Genomic DNA, 20,743 nt, shown 5'->3' with positions numbered 1-20,743 from the left:
AAAAAATTGGGAGGGAAACATGAGTCATGGGTCCTCTATAGTTTAGTAAACCTGCAGGACATTCTCCATTCAATTTCAAAGTCTGAGAGTCATTCTTAAGAAGATGGTGTCTTCTCCTTGGGCCCATATGGGGATCCACCCTTTCCACAGTCTTGACCAATGGCCATTTTCTTCTTCCACCCTCATCAAGCATTTGGGTGTTGACCAAGCTCCAGACCTCTCCCTCCAAGAGTGTTGAGGTGATTGCCACACCTTACCTAATATTTGTGTTAGAGTCTTAACCCCCCTAGTACAGTGAAGTGAAGATAACATTCCTTCTAACCTTGGCATATAGGCTCAACCCTCTCAGAGCAATGAGTTGACCACCTGGCTTTCCCTAACCTTTGGCAAACAAGTTCAACCCTCTCAGAGCAACAAGTTGACCACCTGGCCTTCCCCCTCTCAGACCTGTGGGGTGCTGACCTTAACAGCCCTAATCCTTGGGGAATGTGCCCCACCCTCTCTGTACCCTGGGGCAGCAAAACTCTCCCAGAACATTGGACAGGAACATCCACCCTCTTCAACTGTTGGGGCAAATTCACCCTCTGCACACATGAGTGGGTTTCCTCTCTTGACCCAAGGTGATGTCAAAATTCCAGATCTCAGCTTCCATGGTTTTCCTTTTAAAGCTGTTTCTTATTCAGTCTCTCCTTTTTGTGTCCTTCTTATTCCAGGCTGACAGTGGTTTTGTTCATACAGCTCTCATACAAACTTTGTTAGTTTAGCATGCAGGAAGCAGGGGTCCAAGCCATCTCACAGTAAGACTTTCCACAAGTCTTTCCTACATAACTGTATCTTCCCTCCTGATTTACAAGTTCCAAGGTTAGTTAAGACCTCCAATTGGACACTTTCATCTGGAAGCCTGATTTCCAGAGGCTTGGAATTTCCAGAATCAGTTTCTGTTTTCTTTGTGCCCAACAATTTGGTTCTCAGCTTATCTTGTTTGTCTAGCATTTTGCTATAAGCTGTGAGCAGAATCCAAGCCACATTCTCTGGGTTTACTTTGGAAATTTCTTCAGCTAAATGCCCAGTGCCCAGGCTCACCATTTTCCAAATCTGCCTTCCATAAAACACCAGGAGTGGCGGCGGACTTGGCCCAGTGGTTAGGGCATCCATCTACCACATGGGAGGTCTGCAGTTCAAACCCTGGGCCTCCTTGACCCATGTGGAGCTGGCCCATGTGCAGTGCTGATATGCGCAAGGAGTGCCCTGCCACTCAGGGGTATCCCCAATGTAGGGGAGCTCCACGGGCAAGGAGTGTGCCCCATAAGGAGAGTCGGCCAGTGCAAAAGAAAGTGCAGCCTGCCCAGGAATGGTGCCACACACATGGAGAGCTGACACAGCAAGACGACGCAACAAAAAGAAACACAGATTCCCATGCCTCTGACAACAACAGAAGCGGACAAAGAAGACACAGCAAATAGACACAAAGAACAGACAACTGGAGTCGGGGGAGGGGGGAAGGGCAGAGAAATAAATAAATCTTGAAAAAAAAAAAAACCACCAGGAGGTAATCTTGCTAAGTTCTTTGCAACTTAGGTTGTCTTTCCTCCAGTTTCCAATAGTAGTTTCATCATTTACTTTTAAGGCATCATAAAAATCTCTTTAGCATCCATATTGCTATCAACAGTCTCTTTAAAGTGTTCTAGGCCTTTTCCATCAAGCACCTCACAATTCCTCCCCAAAAATACCCCATACCCATTTATAAAACCGTTCCAGCATTTAGGTAATTGCAAAAGCACTTCCCCACTCCTCAGTACCAAATTCTGTATTAGTCAGCCAAAGGGGCACTGATGTAAAGTAACAGAAATTGGTTGGTTTTTATAAAGGGTATTTATTTGGGGTAGGAGCTTACAGATACCAGGCCATAAGGAATAAGTTACTTCCCTCACCAAAGTCTATTTGGAGCAAGATGGCTGCCAACTTCTGTGAGGGTTCAGGCGTCCTGGGTTCCTATATTCCTGGAGCTTGCTTTTCTCTGGGTTCAAGGTTCCTTCTTTTCTGGTGCTGCCTTCTCTTTCCTCTGCATGCTGACCTCCCCGGACTCCAGGTTAAGTGTTCAGCATCAAACTCCAACATCAAAAAACCCTCGACTCTGTTCTTTGCCATGCCTTTTATCTGTGAGTCCCCACCCACCAAGGGATGGGGACTCAATGCCCTAATCATAACTCAATCATGCCCAGGTACAGATTAGATTACAAGCATAATCTAATATTTCTTTTTGGAACTCATCAATAATATTAAACTGCAACAAGACACAACCAGGTTAAAAGTGAAACATTGGAAAAAGGTATTCTATGCAAATAATAACCAAAAAAGAGCTGGAGTAGCAAACTAATACCAGACAAAATAGATTTCAAATGAAAAATTGTTATAATGAGTGAAGAAGTTCATTTTATATTAATAAAAGGGGCAATTCAACAAGAAGAAATAACTATACTAAATATTTACGCACCTAACTTGAGTGTCCCACGATACATGAGGCACTGGTAAAACTGAAGAGAGAATAGATGTCTCTACAAAATAGTTGGTGACTTCAATACACCACACTCAGTACTGTGTAGAACATTCAGACAGAGGATAAATAAACAGAGAGCCTGAATAATATAATAAGTGAACTAGACCTAACAGGCATTTATAGAGCATTGTACCCAAAACAGCAGGATATAATTTCTTCTCAAGTGCTCATGGATCCTTCTCCAAGATAGGCCATATGTTGGGCCACAAAACAAGTCTCAATCAATTTAAAAGATTGAAATTATACAAAACATTTTCTCTGATTACAATGGAATGAAGCTGGAAAACAATAATGGATGAAAAAAGAGAAAATTCTTAAATATATGGAGAGTAAACAGTACTCTCTTAAATAATTAGTGGGTCAAAGAAGAAATTGCCAGAGAATTCAGCTAATATCTTGAGATGGATTAAATTGAGAACACAACATATCAAAACCTATGGGATACCACAAAGGTAGTGCTGAGAGGGAAATTTATAGCCCTCAATGCTTACATTAAAAAAGAAGAAAGAGCTATAATTGAATATCTAACTGCACACCTGGAGAAACTAGAAAAAGAACAGTAAGCTAATCCCAAATGATGCCAAAGGAAAGAAATAGTAAAGATCAGAGCAGAAATAAATGAATTCAAGAACAAAAAAGCAATAGAGAGAATCTATCTTCTCAAAGAGAAGATTGATTTGAGAATCAACAAAATGGACAAACCATTCTCTAGCCTGACTAAGAAAAAGAGAAGATGCAAATAAATAAAATCAAAATGAGAGGGGGGGCATTACCACTGACATAGCAGAAATACGAGTGCTCATAAGAGAATTCAATGAACAACTGGATGCAAAAACTAGACAATGTAGAGAAGATGGACAAATTCCTAGAAACACACAAACCACCTACACTGGCCCTAGAAGAAACAGAAGATCTCAACAAACCAATCACAAGTGAAGAGGTTGAAACAGTCACCAAAAAACTCCCAAAGATGAAAAGCCTGGGACCATCAGAATGCTTGACAGTCGAATTCTACCAATCATTCAAAGATGATCTAATATCATTCTTGCTCAAGCTCTTTTAAAAAATTTAACAGAAAGAACATTACCAAAGCCATTCTATGAAACTAACATCACCCTAATACTAAAACCAGATAAAAGATATTACAAAAAAAGAAAATTACAGACCAACATATCTAATGAATAAAGATGCAAAAATCCTCAACAAAACACTTGCAAACAGAATCCAAAAGCACATTAAAAGGATTATATATATGGGGGCATTTTCAGGACATTGGATTTTCCTGTATGACATTGCAAAAATTGCACAGGATAGAGTGTCAATTATAATCCATGGTTAGTGGCAATGCTTCATTATGTGTTCATCAATTGTAACAAATGTACCACACTAATGAAGGATGTTAATGTGGGAAAGTGTGGGAGTAGGAGGGAATTGGACATATGGGAATCCCTGTATTTTTTATGCAATATTTGTGTTACCTAAAGTTTCTTTAAAATAAAATTTTTTTAAAAGAAAGGATTATACATCACAATCAAGTGGGTTTTATCAGAGGTATGCAAGGGTGGTTCACCACAAGAAAATCTATTAGTGTTATAAACCACATTGATAAATTGAAGAAGAAAAATCACATGATCCTCTCAGTGCAAAAAAAAAAAGGGATTTGACAAAATACGGCACCCTTTCTTGATAAAAAACACTCCAAAAGACAGAAATAGAAGGAACCTTTCTTGATATGGTAAGTGCACATATAAAAATCCTACAGCTAGCATTGTACTCATTGGTAAAAGACTGAAAGCTTTCCCTCTGAGATCAGAAACAAGACAAAGATGCCCATTATCACCATTGTTTTTCAATATTGTGCTATATGTTCTAGCTAGAGCAATTTGGCTAGATAAAGAAAGAAACGGTACCCAAATAGGAAAGGAAGAAGTAAAACTTCCATATTTGCTAATGATATCAAGAATCTCCTGAAAAACACACAACAAAGCTACTAGAACTAATAGACGAGTTCAGCAAAGTAGGAGGATACAAGATTAATTAGCAAAATTCAAGTGTTTCTATACACTACTGACATGCAATCCGAGGGGGAAATCAGAAAAAAAATTCCATTTATACTAGCAACTAAAACTATCAAATATTTAGGAATAAACTTAACTTAGGACAGAAAGGACCTGTATTCAGAAAACTACAAAACATTCCTAAAAGAAACTGAAGAAGACTTAAATAAATGGAAAGCCATTCCATATTTATGGCTTGGAAGACCAAATATTGTTAACATGTCAATTGTGCCCAACCTTATTTACAGATTCAATGCCATCCCAATAAAATTCACAAGAGCCTTTCTTGCAGAAGTGGAAAAAATCAATTATCAAATTTATTTGGAAGATTAAGGGGCCCCAAATAGCCAAAAAGGTCTTTCAAAAGAAGAATTAACTTGGAGGACTTTCACTTCTGGAGTTTAAAGCATATTACTTAGCTATAGTGGTAAAAAACATCATGGTACTGGAATAAAGACAGACACACATTGACCAATGGAGCCAAGTCAAGAAACAGACCCTCATTTCTACAGGCAAGTGATTTTGACAAAGCTGTCAAGCCCTCCCAGCTGGGCCAGAACATTCTATTCAACAAATGATGCTAGGAAAACAGGATATCCATATCCAGAAAGAGAAAGAAGTCCCCCTATCTCAGACACATGTACAAAATTTAACTCAAAATGGATCAAGAACCTAAATATAAAAGCAACAACCATAAAACTTCTGGAAGAAAATGTAGGAAAACATCTTCATGATCTTGTAGTAGGCTGTTTCTTAAAGCTTACACCCAAAGCACAAGCAATGAAAGAAAAAATAGAAAAGTGGGACTTGCTCAAAATTTAACACTTTTGTAACTCAAAGGACTTTGTCAAAAGGGTGAAAAGGCAGTTGACTCAATGGGAGAAAATATTTGGCAATTATATTTCTGATAAAGATTTAATATCCATGATATACAAAGAGATCATACAACTCAACAATAAAAAGACAAACAACCTGATTAAATAATGGGCAAAAGACTTGAATAGACAATTGTCCAAAGAAGAGATACAAAAAATGCAGAAACACATGAAAAACTATCAACATCAGTAGTGACTGGGGAAATGCAAATTAAAACTACAGTGAGGATGGCGGACTTGGACAGTGGTTAGGATGTCCATCTACCACATGGGAGGTCCGTGGTTCAAACCCCGGGCCTCATTGACCCACGTGGAGCTGGCCCATGCACAGAGCTGATGTGCGCAAGGAGTGCCATGCCACGCAGGGGTGTCCCCCGTGTAGGGGAGCCCCACGCACAAGAAGTGCACCCTGTAAGGAGAGCCACCCAGCGTGAAAGAAAGTGCAGCCTGCCTAGGAATGGCACCACACACATGGAGAGCTGACACAGCAAGATGATGCAACAAAAAGAAACATAGATTCCCATGCCACTGACAACAACAGAAGCGGACAAAGAAGACGCAGCAAATAAACACAGAGAACAGACAATTGGGGTGGGGGGAGGGGAGAGAATTAAATAAATAAATCTTAAAAAAAAAAACTGAGATATCATTTCACACCTATTAGACTGGCCACTACTAAAAAGTTGGAAAACTAAATGTTAGAGAGGATGTGGAAAGATAAGAACACTTATACACTGTTGGTGGGAATGTGTAATAGAATGGTACAGCCACTGTGGAGGACGGTTTGGCAGTTCCCAAGTAAGTTGAATATAGACTTGCCATGTGACCCAGCAATACCATTACTAGGTATATGCCCAAAAGAACTGAGAGCAGAGACATGAACAGACATCTGCACATTGATGTTCACAGCCTCATTATTCATGATTGCCAAAGGTTGGAAACAACTCAGGTGTCCATCAACTGATGAATGGATAAGCAAACTGGTTTATTCACACAATGGGATATTATGCAGTCTTAAGGAGAAATGAAGTTGTGAAGCACATGACAACATGGATGAGCCTGGCGGACATTATGTTGAGTGAAGCAAGCTGGACACAAAAGGACAAATACTATATGACTGCATTATTATTAACTAAATACATTGTGTAAACTCAAGGAGTAAATAATTAGAATATTGGTTACCAGAAAATAGAATGAGGTTAGCGAATGGAGAGCTGAGGTTTAATCTGTGCAGAATTGGTAAAAATGTTATTTACAAATCTTTAGAAATGAATAGAAATGGTGAAAGCATATCATGGTGTTTATAACTAGCAGTGCTATGTATGGATATATAGTGGTTGAAAGGGAAAGTCTAAGGTCATGTATATTACTAGAAGGAAAGCTAAAAACTATAACATGGGACTATATATGACAGTAAAACCTCATGTAAAACATGAATATGGGAATGCATGTATAAGACTGTTTTATACTGGAAAGAAGAAAGAAGAATAGCAACTATGTATGGCAGGGGAAGCATAGATTGAGAGATGATGAGTTTTGTTTGTTTCTGGTTTATTATTATTTTTGGAATAAAGAAAGTACTCTAAGAATGACTGAAGTGATGACACACTACTATTTGATTACATCAAAGACCACTGATTGTACATGTTGGATGGATTTATCCTTTATTAATATGTACCAATAAAATTCATCTATTAAAAAAAAGGAAAAGTAATGAGAGGAAAGATGAAAATCCAAGAAAGCAAACCTCAAATCATAGATGCTTCAGAAAAAAACAGAGCAGATGGAGGAGGAGCAATTACTTAGCAACTGAAGGCACTTTCCTAGAGCTAGACAAAGATGTAGTCTGCAGATTAAAATGTTCTACAAGTTCTAGGTAAGACTGATGAAAAGGAAACACCTGGTAAAGTTACTGAATCCCAGGGGAAAAAAATAACGTTCTAAGACTTCAAATGAAAGAATATCTTTTTTACCAGAGAAGGAGATTCAGAGGCCCATCCACTTCTTATCTACCACACTGGAAGCTAGAGGCATATGAAGTAATACCAGGGAAACTGGGAGAAAAAGGCTGAAAGGACAGGACCCTCAAATCCACAAAGATACTTTATCAAAATAAAAGAAGAGGGAGAGAAAGAGCTAACTACGGATGGGCAGAGATTGAGACAAGGTCAACTACTTAACCCACTGCTAGCCAAACAACTAAGAATTCAGAACAGGGACCTTATATTAAGGGAAGATGGAGAGAAAAGGAAGCTGTAGAGGGCAACAAGCCTTACAAAACAGTTTTATACACACACACACACACAAGTTATGACTGGGAATCTATAATTTAGGTGCTAAAAAATGGTTGCTTGAAATAGTAACTGACATTCTGCAAAGGAAAACCTACTAATAGTCAGGAAAGAGACGTAAATTAGAGGAGCACACCAACAAAGTGGTTAAGGCTGCGGTGGACCCCAGACCCTGTATTTGCATGTGACTGTGGAGAATTTACTTCATCTCTCTTAGCCTCTCTGGAAAATGAGGACACCAAGAGTACCAACATCAAAGGTGGTTGTGAGGATTACAAGAGCTAGTATCTCTCAGGTGGTAATGCGTAGGCACCCAATAACACTGGACTAAGTTCCAATTTTAAAAGTAAAGGTTCTTAAGAGCAGTCATCACTGTCAAGGGCCCACCAATGGTCCATCCTCCTTCTGTAGTCACTGCCCCTGTGCTGGGGGATCCTTGCTGTCCCATTAGAGAATGTGGAGGAGCTCCCCAGGATGGGTTATTGTGTGGATCTCTCCCAGTGTGACAATGCCCCATGAACACTCGAGCACATTCATATGCCTTGTAGGTATGTTCCAGGAGCACTTCCTCCCATGCAGCCCCCTCTCTGACACCCTGCACCAATGGTCCTCCCTCTGTGATCCAAAACTTGTTCATAATTGAAGTCAACAAAATAATGGAATATAAGTAAAAGGAAAATGATTTAATAATGATAATTTTAGAAATAACAAATAAAATACAAAAAAATTAAGTTTAAAATAATTTTAAAATTTTAAATTTAAAAAGAGTTTGACATCATGTCCTTCATCACTGTAAGATCTGTTGTCTTATATGTACAGTGACGTTTGTTCCATTTATTCCCCCAGTGACTTATTCTTTTCATTTTGTCTTCAGAGAAGCTTTAGGTCATAGAGAAATCACATACAGGATATAGGTGATTCCTGTATACTGAACATTTTCCCCCTTTCCCCCTTTCCCCCATCAACAACACTTTATACATGGATGGTACATTTGTTTCAATTGACATACAAATATTGAAACACTGCTCCTAACCATCGTCAATAATTTACATTATGGTTTACATTTTCAACCATACACTTTTGTAAATTTTGATGAACTTTGACATAGTCTGTATCCATCACTATAAGATCACGTAGAACAATTTCATCACCCCAAAAATGTCCCAATGTTCCATCTACTCTATTCCTTTCTCCCCTTCTCCTTGGGACCCACAGCAAACACCAAGATTACTTATTGGGAAAGCAGATGTGGCTCAAGCAATTGGTCTACCATATAGGAGGTCCAGGGCTCAATTCCCAGGGCCCCTGGTGAGGCTAGCTGTCCTGTGTGGTGGGCTGGCCTGAGCAGAGAACTGGCCCATGTGGAATGCTGGCCCACACAGCATGGTGGCCCACACAGGGGTGCTGGTGCAGCAAGATGATGTAATAAAAAGAGGAAAAGAGGAGAGACAACAGGAGACACAGTGGACCAGGGAGCTGAGGTGGCGCAAAAGATTGAGTGCCTCTCTCCCACTCCAGAAGTCCTCAGGATTAGTTCCCGGTGCTGCCTAAAAGAAAAGACAAGTGGACACAGAAGAACATACAGTGAATGGACACAGAAAGCAGACAGCGAGCACAAAACCACAGTGGGGGGTGGTGGCAGGGAGGAGAAACAAATCCTTAAAAAAAAAGATTAACTCATTGAAGGACAAGATTCAGTTGCTCGCAACAACACTGAGGGTTTGACATATTGGCTTGTCCTCCCCTAGTAGGCATTGCCTATTTTCTCAAGAAACTCCTGCCCTTCTATCTGAGATCACAGCAGGACTCCCAGGATAAGCGTCCAACACCTCCCCACTTATTATGTGGGTCTCCAGCCACTGATACAGCACACTATGACAAGATGAAGGCTAACACTACCTAGAAGCCTTCCCCAGATTTGCCCTGTCCTGCATATGCCCCACCTTCATCACCTTAAACCAGTAATCCTCTCCTGCCATATTTGCCAAAAGAACAATCCCAGCTCTCAATGAGAGGCAGAGTGGGCACCACCATCCCAGAATCCGCAGGTTTAGGGAATAAGCAATGGACTAGAGTAGATTTACTGTTAATCTACTATAGACTTATTGTGAGTCTAGCAATGGAAAAACCCTTATCATTGATGTGGAGGCAGTGGCCACTGGAGATTCTGAGGGGAAGGAGAAGTATAATCTGGGGCATTTTCAGGGCTTGGGAATTGTCCTGAATTACACTGCAATGACAGATACAGGCCCTTGTATATCTTCTAATAACTTAAAAAAAGTGTGGGGGGGGGAGTTAAAGTATAATGTAAACTATAATTCACACTTGTGGCAATGCTCCAAGATGTGCAATTGTGGCAAATGTACCAAACTAATGAGGGATGTTGTTGATGTGGGAAAAGGTGGCAGGGCTAGGGACTGTGGCATATGGGAATCCCCTATATTTTTTATGTAACATTTATATAAACTAAGTTTCTTTTTAAAAAAATTAAAAAGCATATTTTTAAGAAAAGCTAGTATCTATAAAGGACTAGATAAGGCCCAAGCAAATATAAGTGTATTACTATTATTATTATTACTGATCATAAGACTAGTACTATTATTTTACTATTTACCATTAATAGTAGCAGTAATGACTATGGTAACTACTACTATGTGATGGTAGGTGCGGCGGCTTGCTCAGTCGGTGGCAGTGGGGTTGCTCTGCCCCACGTTGGGTGCCAGCTGCGGCGGCTTGCTCGGTCGGTAGAGGTGGGGTCTGGCTGCGGACGAGGGGTCGGTCCAGCTCTGGACGAGGGGTCGGTCCCGCTTGGGACGAGGGGTTGGTCCAGCAGCAGACGAGGGATCGGTCTCACAAGGGGTTGCGCAGTTCGGCTGACGGGGTCGCCCGGCGAAGCCAGCAATGAAGGGGTCGCCCGGAGAAGCAGGCGACGAACTGGGGACAAGGGAGGCCAGGCCCTTGTCGGGGGCTCTCATGACTGGAGGGCGCATGGCAGAAGAACTACCGCGGAGACAAGGTAAACACGCAAGTCCACTTTATTGAGGGAGAGGCAACAGTTTTGTAGGGGCTGGGGAAGGCTGATTGGTCAAAGCCACGCCCTGTTCTGATTGGTTGCCGGTGAAAGGTCAGTGGGTGGTACTGGACGGGGGAGGAGTGGTGGTTAGGGATTGGCTGTCGCTGTTGCTGGGGGAAGGGGCAAGGTTTAGGGATTGGTGGCTGCTGTTGCTGGGGTGGAGGGCAGACTTGAGTTTCCCGCCCACGCCTGGCTGTTGCTACTGTCGGAGGGAGGGAAAAGGGCAGACTGGATTTTTCCACCCACGCCTGGCTGTTGCTGCTGTCGGGGGAGGGGAAAAGGGCAGACTGGATTTTTCCGCCCTGCGCCTGCGCAGGGAGAAAGAAGAAGAAGGGTGCCATCCCACAGGCATCATGTGGTGCCATCCAGGAGGAGGGGCGGCCAGGGAAGCATGGCTGCCGAGAAGGGGAGACCCGAGGGCACTCTGCGCCCATGCCGAGCTTCCTTCAGGGGTGGCGGTGAGTCCGACCAGCCACCCTATTATGGGGGCAGTGGCTTGGCCTACCGCGGCTGCTCCCCCGCCAGGCCAGCAAACCACACTTCAGCCCGAGGGGTGACCGCAGGTAGGAATAGAAACAAACAGTGACCACTAAAGTACGAATGCTTTTTGAAACTCTACCTTAAAAAGCTGGGATTTTTCTAGCAATCTGTATTAGAGTGGTTACAAAAATTGTAAAAATGGAATTTAACTTGTCCACTCAAAAACTTAATTTTAACAAGTTTATTGAAGTCAAATTGATACACATGTGCACCCCTGAACCCAACAGCACTGAGAAGCTCACGGACATATCCATCACGCACGCCACTCTAATCCATCTTTCTTGCTCTATGCTTGCCCCAAGGCAACTGCTCATCTACTTTATGCCAATAGAGATTACTTTGAAATTTCTGGGATTCTACATAACTGGAATTCCATAGTCTGTACTCCTTTGACCGGTTTATTTTATGCAGCATAATCATCCTGATATTTGTCATTGCTATGAACGGGTCATTTGTTTGGATGTTTACTACTGCTGAGGAGTACTCCACTACATGGGCATACCATCACTGGTCGATCCACTCTTCTGCTGATGAGCATTAGGCTTGTGCCCAGTTTGGGCTATTGCAAATAAAGCTGACATCAACATTCATGCATACATCTTTTTGCAGACGCCTGTTTTATTTTCACTTAGGTAAATATCTAGTAGTTGAGTAGCGGAACCACACAGTAGGTATACATATAATTTAATCAGAAACTCCCTTCCATTTTAGTGGGTGTGAAGTGGTATCTCACTATGGTTTTAATCTGCATTTTCTTGATGATTAATGATGTTAGTATCTTTTCATTTATTTAAATGCCATCTGTATATTTTCTCTGGCGAAGTGTTTCCTCAAATCTTTTGTTCATTTACTATTAAGTTGTTTGTTCTCTTAGGACAGAGATATAGGAATGCTTTACATATTACAATTAAGGTCTTTTATTGGATGTTTTGCATGTGCTTGCATGTATTTTCTCCCAGTCTGTTGCTAGCCTGAAGAAGAAAAGGTTTTAATTTTGATGAAAACCAATATATTTCTTTCTTCTATAGCTTGTGGTTTTTGTGTCCTATTTAGGAAAATTTTGTCAAACCCACAGACATTAAAATCATAAGCTTTCTTTCAGAAGTTGTATAAAGGTTTTAATTTTAATATTTAGGTCTATGATCTGTTTTGAATTACTTTCTGTGAAGGTGTGAGGTAAGGGTCCAAGCTCATTTTTCATTATATGAATACGTAATTGTTCCACAAGCCTTTCCTTATTGAGTTGCACCTTTAAATGCAGATATCATCTGCTTTGCCTTCCTCAAGTGACTGTAGAGAACATTCAATGTAATATATATATATATATATATGCATACTATGAAAAGTGGAAAACTAATAGAAATCAACATAATCACTGTTATTAGTTCTTAATAAATCCTGACCCATAGATAGGAAATACAAAAAATATTAAACCACTAGTCAGAGAAGCTGACATGTAGTACAGCCCCACTCCTATATTAACCTTTAAAATGCCTTTTAACCTCTGAGCTTATTCATATATATTTGAAATGAGAACTATAATATTTGACTACTCTACGTTAGGGAGATTTTATGTAGATTGTATAAGATCACACAAAGTATACCGTCACTGTCATTGTGTGGGTCTCCACCAATGATATAACCCACTATGACAAAATGAGCACTCACACATCCCTAGAAGCCTGCCCTGTGTCAGATGCCCCCATTTAAGCATCTTAAACAGGTAACCTTCCTTATTGTTTTCCAAAGAGTTTTCTCAACATTATAGTTTCAATCACATCCCTGACAATCTCCTATATTCAAATGTTCCCCCCACAATCCCCCCAATTTCTTGGGCCATCTGACCCATCCTCCCATCCCTAGCACCCCTCAATTCCACAAAGCCCCACCCAAAGGTATCCCGATGCCCCCATTTTATCCCTTCCCTGTACAAATACTTGTCATAGACTTCACCCATGTAGGTGTCAGCTCTCAACCTTCCTCTACCCCCTAACTTCCTTTAAGCCTATCATCCAGTCTCTAGCTCTCTGAGACAGCTTGGTTTACTTATTTCATATCACTGAGGTCATGTAATATTTGTTCTTCAATGCCTGGGTTGCTTCACTCAACATAAGGTCCTCAAGATTCATCCATGTTATCACATGTGCTTGTACTGTATTCATTCTTATAGCTGAGTAGTATTCCATTGTATGTATATATCACATTTTATTTATCTATTTGTCTGTTGATGGGCATTGGGGTTGATTCCAATGTTTGGCAATAGTGAATAGTGCTGCTATGAACATTGGTGTGCATATATTGGTTTGTGTCCTTGTTTTCAGATCTACTTGGTATACATCCAGCAGTGGAATTGCTGGGTCATATGGCAAATCTATAGGTAGTTTTTTGCGAAACTGCCAAACTGTACTTCAGAATGGCTGGATCCTTCTGCATTCCCACCAGCAGTGGGTGAGTGTTTCCATTCCTCCACATCCTCCCCAGCACTTGTAGTCTTCTGTTTTTTTGATAGCCTCCAGTCTTATGGGAGTAAGATGGTTATCTCATTGTAGTTTTGATTTGCATTTCCCTAATAACTAGTGATTTTGAGCACTTTTTCACGTGCTTTTTAGCCATTTGTGTTTCTTCTTTGGAGAAGCATCTGTTCAAATTTCTTGCCCATTTTTCAAAGGGGTTGTCTTTTTATTTTTGAGATGTAGGAGTTCTTTTTATATGCAGGATATAAGTCTCCTATCAGATATATGGTTACTAAATATTTTCTCCATTGTGTAGGCTCTCTTTTCACTTTCTTGACAAACTCCTTTGAGGGGCAGAAGGTTGGTGTATACTCAGGAGACCCGAATTTCTGGACTGTCCATGTGATAGCCAGGCCCTGAGCCTCAGCATACTTGCAACTCCTACCCTCTGGTTTATTGGACTTACCCCAGCCAGCTAACAGGGAGGTGAAGAAAGTCAACCACCACACCAGAGAGCCAAGAGTGCCTACAACTGCAAGCAGGAGGATTGCATCCATCATCCATGTGGAATCTAAGTCCCCTCTCCATATAGAGGTTGAGTGGACATAACCATCCCAGGGTCCACAGGATGGAGGAAGAGAGTATGGATTAGAGTGGACTTAATGGTGTTCTAATATGGAACTATTGTGATTAGTAATGGAAGAAATTGTAGCATTGATGTGGGAAAGTGGCCATGGTAGCTGCTGAGGATAGGGAGAGGGAAGAAGAGATATGATGTGGGGGCATTTTCAGGACTTGGAATTGTCCTGGGTGGTACTGCAGGGACAGATGCTGGACATTGTATGTCCTGCCATGGCCCACTGGGTGGACTGGGGGAGAGTGTAAACTACAATGCAAACCATTATGCATGTGGGGCAGCAGTGATCCAAAATGTATTCACCAAATGCAAGGAATGTTCTATGATGATGAAAGAGGTTGTTGATGTGGGAGGAGTGGGGTGAGGGGGGTGGGGGTGGGGTATATAGGGACCTCATATTTTTTAATGTAACATTAAAAAAATAGATAAAAAAAGATCGTACAAAGCATTTCAAAATGTTTTGTAATTTGTATAATGCTATAGTAATGCAACCTATTGTTTGTATACCTTTTATACCTTTAATGCCTAAAAATCCCTGAACTACATAAGGCTCTTCTTGTTCACATGGTAGTACAGAACCATTTCAGTGCAAGCTAAAATCATACAAAGTGATTTTATTAAGCAAAAGGAAATATTTTCCATGACCTTTAAAATTTTTTTTCAATAGAAATTTTTGTAACATTTTAAAAGCTCCCATACTACTGGTTATAAATATACAGGAAAATTTAAAAGAGCATAACTAATATTTATTTAGAAAGCTATAATTTAAAGCATCAGAAACATTGAGAGCCAAATTGTTTTATTTTGTGAAACCTTATAAAAACTAGTTTGAGCAGTGCTTGTCTTTTCTTTTCATTGTATAACTTACGATCTAGAGCAAGTATCTTTGCTATGCCTTGGAAAATTATCATGCTCCATTCTAAATTTGAACCAGTTTACAACACTTTATCCTTTGCATTTTCAAGGTCTAGAGTTCCTTTAATGTCAAGTTTTCTGCTGGCATCACTTCTTCCAGGACATCTTCATTTTTCATCACCACTACTTTCTCTGGGACATCTTCATCCTTTCCTTACGATCACTTAGCTCATTTATATGATTAAATTCACCTTCACAAGGTCCATCTGGCTGCAGTTCTAGAGTCTCTTGAATGGTGGCAGAGTCAACACTCCCACAGTCAGCTATTTCTCCCATAATTCCATTTACATTCCATTCAAATTTCACTTTCAGCTTTATCACTTTTCCTTTCATTTCTGTTCTTTCATTTTTGGTCGCCAGTTCCTTCTTGTGATTATCCATTTTTGTAAACATCATATTAGCTTACCACTGGGAGACAAGGAGACAACATAACTGTACATTTTGCTGTTTGTGCATGAATTGAATAACAGATATTCAGCAACCAATAAGCAACAGACTCTGAAAGACGTGACATGACTGGGGTCACCGATCATGAAGTGCATTCCTATTTACATAGTGGTTTGTGTACTGAAAGCAGTGAAGTTGGTACTTTATGCAATGTACACAGTTAATATATCATAATAACTGAAATTTTAAATGTATTTTTAATAGACTGGTGTTATTTAATTAAACATGGTAACTGATATTCGTATATATTGGAACCACACAGAGAGGCCTAAATGAATTATTTCCCTGGCTTTCTTGATGTGAGTCTTCAGTGCCTTTTCTATAATTTCAAGAAATGTATGGAGAAGAAATCAAAGAAGCTTCCTATGACTACTGTCACTTAAGAAATATGTTGATTTTCAGATAAGATTGTGTTCTGTTATGAGATACATATATATACACATGGGTCTTAAATAGAACTTGGTTGAATTAGAGCCTATTTTCTATTAAAAGAAAAGAAAAATATTCTATATGATTTCTCTTAGTTCTAATCTCTAAATTTTCTTATTTACCTTTAATATCTTTGCATCTCTTTAGTTGTCATGGTTTTACCACACAGAATGAACAGTTTATGTCAGATCATCCTAAATCAAATTTCCTACAATCCTGAGAGGCTCACTTTAAAGATCTGTTGCCCTCAATGTTCTAGAGGGCTAACTGCACATGGAGGGAAGGATATACCTAATTGGGACCTTTGGCCTGTTGGAGAAGCACCCCATTGTTGGCATTACATATCAAAACATCTAATTGATTTCATAAGTGTTCAATGTACTTCTCTACACTCTGCTTCCAAAGATTAGCAGAACAAATTATTTTAACCACCTGTGGAAGATACTTACTATTTTCATAATTATAGTTATTTTATATCTTCATGACCCAACTAAACACAAAGGTATTGATTCAATAGGGTCAACCACTGATTCATTCAAAATTTATGATGACAACTACCTCGAGTCTAGTGGGAAAATCAGGATAATAAATAGATAATGAATGAAAATATAGTTTGGGACTTTCAGTTTAAAGCCTGGAGTCATTACTCACATCCTCACAACAAGTGAAAAGTTGGAAGATTGAAAAACATCAAATCTTCTTTGATCCTTCAGAAAACTGAGGTCACAAGCAAACCATCCCCCTGAAAACTGGAGAGATTGGCAGTTACAGAAACTCACAGATTAAAAGAAGCAGAAATGGCTGCTGGAGTCAGCACCAAGTTAGAACACTTAAAGGGTAATTGATTACTTGATGGAGGTTAAGTGTGGACTAGCTTGACAGATAAAAATCCTTGGAGGCTCAGCATTAGAGAGGCTCTGAGTCTTTTAGGAGTTTTAGCTCTAAAAGTCCCACAAGGTTCTCTCTGTAAAGATGAGAAAAAAATCAGCACATGCTTTCAGCAGGGGGAGGGGAAAATCAGTGTTCTGGTCTCCTTAACAACATGAGTTTTTCCATAGTCTAACAGCTCCCTCTGGCTCACCTAAAGTGTGTGTGGGGGGTGGGAGGGGAGACGGAGAAGCACTTGAGAAGATGAGAAGCCCAGGGCCACAGGCTCAGTAACCCACTAAGACCTAATCATAAGATTATAGAATGTTCCCCATCCTCTACCTCTTACACCTTTGGTAGAGCTCCTACATAATAACAGGGGATTACAACTGACAGATTACAAGGATCACACTCTATTTAAGAAGGAATCTTTAGGGAAACCCAAAGACAATAGGGGAGAGAAAAACAAGGATACAAGAAGATATTGTATCTTCTGACAGATGACGCAAACAGTAAAAACAGGCTAACACCTAGACAGATAAACATTAGCTTTATACTAAATGCCCATTTGCTGCAGTTCCTTGTACCTGACACATCACATCCAACTCTGAGCAGAAAATTATAAGGCATGATAAAAAGCAAAAAAAAAAAAAAAACTATGAAGATAGTGGGCAATCAGACTTAAGTAGACTTTAAACAGAGATTTGGGGATTATCAGACCAAGAAATTAAAATAACCATGATTGATATGCTAAAGACTCTAATGGAAAAGTGGAACAACATGCAAGAACTGATGGTTAATGTAATTAAAGAGATGGGGACTCTAAAAAAGAATCAAAAGGAAATGTGAAACATGAAAGAAAATGCTGTAACAGAAATGAAGGACCACTTTGAAGGGCTCATTAGTAAGACTGGACATGGCTGAGGAAAGAATCAGTAACCCTGAAGCTGTGTCAATAGAAATTTCCCAAACTGAACAGCAAAGAGGCACAGTAAAAATAAAGAATATAGAGGGGGAGTGGACATAACCATCCCAGGGTCCACAGGATGGAGGAATAGAGTTTGGATTAGAGTGGACTTACTGATATTCTACTATGGAACTATTGTGACTAGTAATGGAAGAAATTGTAGCATTGATGTGGAGAAAGCAGCCACAGTAGCTGCTGAGGGTAGGGAGAGGGAAGAAGAGATATGATGCAGGGGCATTTTCAAGGACTTGGAGTTGTCCTGGGAGGTACTGCAGGGACAGATGCTGGACATTGTATGTCCTGCCACAGCCCACCGGGTGGACTGGGGGAGAGAGTAAACTACAATGCAAACCATTATCCATGTGGTGCAGCAGTGCTCCAAAATGTATTTACCAAATACAATGAATGTGCCACAATGATGAAAGAGGTTATTGATGTGGGAGGAGTGGGGTGAGGGGGTGGGAGGTATATAAGGGCCTCATATTTTTTTAATGTAACATTTAAAAAATAATAAAGTAGGAAGGAATAAAAGAAAAGATCCAAAACTGTGGGATAATGCCAAAAGGTGTAACATACCCATAATTAGAATACCAGAGGAAAAGAAAGAAAGGAGATGAAGAAATATTTGAAATAATAATAACAGAGTTTTCTAAAAGTTCTGACAGACACCAAACCAAAGACCCAAGAAGCTCAAAGAACAAAGTCAGAGGACTGACACTACCTGAATTCAACACTTACTAAAAAGCCACTTTGATCAAGACAGTATGGTATTGGTGAAAGAAGAGATAAATAAATCAGTGGAACAGAATAGAAAGCCTGGAAATAGAACCACGCAATATATCCAAGTGATCTTTGACTAGGAAGCAAAGGTGATTCATTGGAGAAAGGATAGTCTTTTCAACTAACGGTGCTCTACATCCACATGCGAAAAATTAATTTAGACATAGACCTTACATCATTCACAAAGTATTAACTCAAAATATATCAGAGACCTAAATGTAAAATGAAAAACTATAAAATTTCTAGAAGATAACACAGGAGAAAATCTAAGTGACCTTGGGTTTGGCAAATGCCTTTTATTTTATTTTATTTTTTAAAAGATTTATTTATTTATTTAATTCCCCTCCCTCCCCTGGTTGTCTGTTCTCTGTGTCTATTTGCTGCGTCTTGTTTCTTTGTCCACTTCTGTTGTCATCAGCGGTGTGCACGGGAATTGTGGGTGGTGCCATTCCTCGGCAGGCTGTACTGTCTTTTGCACTGGGCAGCTCTCCTTACGGGGTGCACTCCTTGTGCATGGGGCTCCCCTACATGGGGGACACCCCTGCGTGACAGGGCACTCCTTGCACGCATCAGCACTGCACATGGGCCAACTCCACATGGGTCAAGGAGGCCCGGGGTTTGAACCGCGGACTTCCCATGTGGTAGATGGACGCCCTTACCACTGGGCCAAGTCCGTTTCTGGCAAATGCCTTTTAGATACAACACCAGAACACCAAAACACAATCTGGGAAAGAAAACTATAAGTTGGACTTTATTTAAATAAAAAACTTCTGCTCTGTGAAAGACACTGTTAAAAGAATGAAAAAATTGGGAGAAAATATTTGCCAAAACACATATCCAATCATGGACTTGTATCAAAAAAATATACAAAGAATTCTTAAAACTCAACAAGAAAAAAAAGAAAATTACACGCAGGCAAAAGATCTGAACAAACACCTTACTGAAGAAGATATATAGATGACAAAAATACATAAAAAGATGCTCAATATTGTATTAAAATCTAAAACATCAATGAGACACAGCTACATACCTATTAAAATGACTAAAATAAAAAACACTAAGAATACCAACTATTGTCAAGGATGCGGAGCAAGAGGAATTCTCATTGTTGGTGGGAATGCAAAATGGACCAGCCACTTTAGAAAAGAGTTAAGCAGATTCTTATAAAGCTTACACAGTCTTACCATATGAACCAGCAATCAGGCTTCTAGGCAAATTACACAAAGAGTTGAAATCCTATGTTCTACACAAAAAAACCCTGCACACTAATGCTTAGAGTAGCTTTCTCCTTAATTGAAAAAGGCAAATGAAGAGAAGAATGGTAACTCCCAGAAATCAAAAGTTCTACACGAAAGCTGATGCTAGAAAGGCAAACAGAGGTGAAATCCTATGCCAGGCTAATGGACTTACCCATGATAATAATAGTAACAGAGAGCTAAGGAATCATTTTAAAAGGAAAGTAGCACTTTCCTATTTGCATTTTAGGAAGGTTCTGTAGCTGCTGTGAATAGGACACAGTGAAGAGGGCAGAGACCAGGTGAGAGATGGAAGGGGCTGCCACCAAGTTCATATAGTAAGAGCAGAGAGATGAAGAACCTAGACATAGGAAGGTGATAGAATCAAAAATACTTTGTGACCACTTTTGGATGCTGTAGGTGACTCAAAGCTTTCTGGTTGGACAACTGGGTAGTTACATTAAATGAGCTATAGACTAAAGCAGGAGGGTCAAGTTTGAGGAAGAAGTATGGTCAATTAATTTGGAAAAACTGAGTTTGAATGGAATGTGAGTCGAAGAATGGGATTGCCTACTTGATATTAAAACTGTGTTGCTGTGATCTGTTTCTGTTTTATGGTT

At 40.0% G+C, this 20,743-nt stretch overlaps 1 pseudogene; it reads right to left on the bottom strand.

Annotated features, from left to right (window-relative positions):
• The window catches only part of LOC101425913 (tyrosine-protein phosphatase non-receptor type 20-like), a 46,254-nt pseudogene that overhangs the window by 22,406 nt on the left and 3,105 nt on the right, over positions 1 to 20,743 (bottom strand).

The sequence above is a fragment of the Dasypus novemcinctus genome, chromosome 6 (genome assembly GCF_030445035.2).
Source record: "Dasypus novemcinctus isolate mDasNov1 chromosome 6, mDasNov1.1.hap2, whole genome shotgun sequence".
Lineage (NCBI taxonomy): Eukaryota > Metazoa > Chordata > Mammalia > Cingulata > Dasypodidae > Dasypus > Dasypus novemcinctus.
The sequence above is the reverse complement of the archived record's forward strand: the minus strand, read 5'-3'. Positions and strand labels throughout refer to the sequence as shown.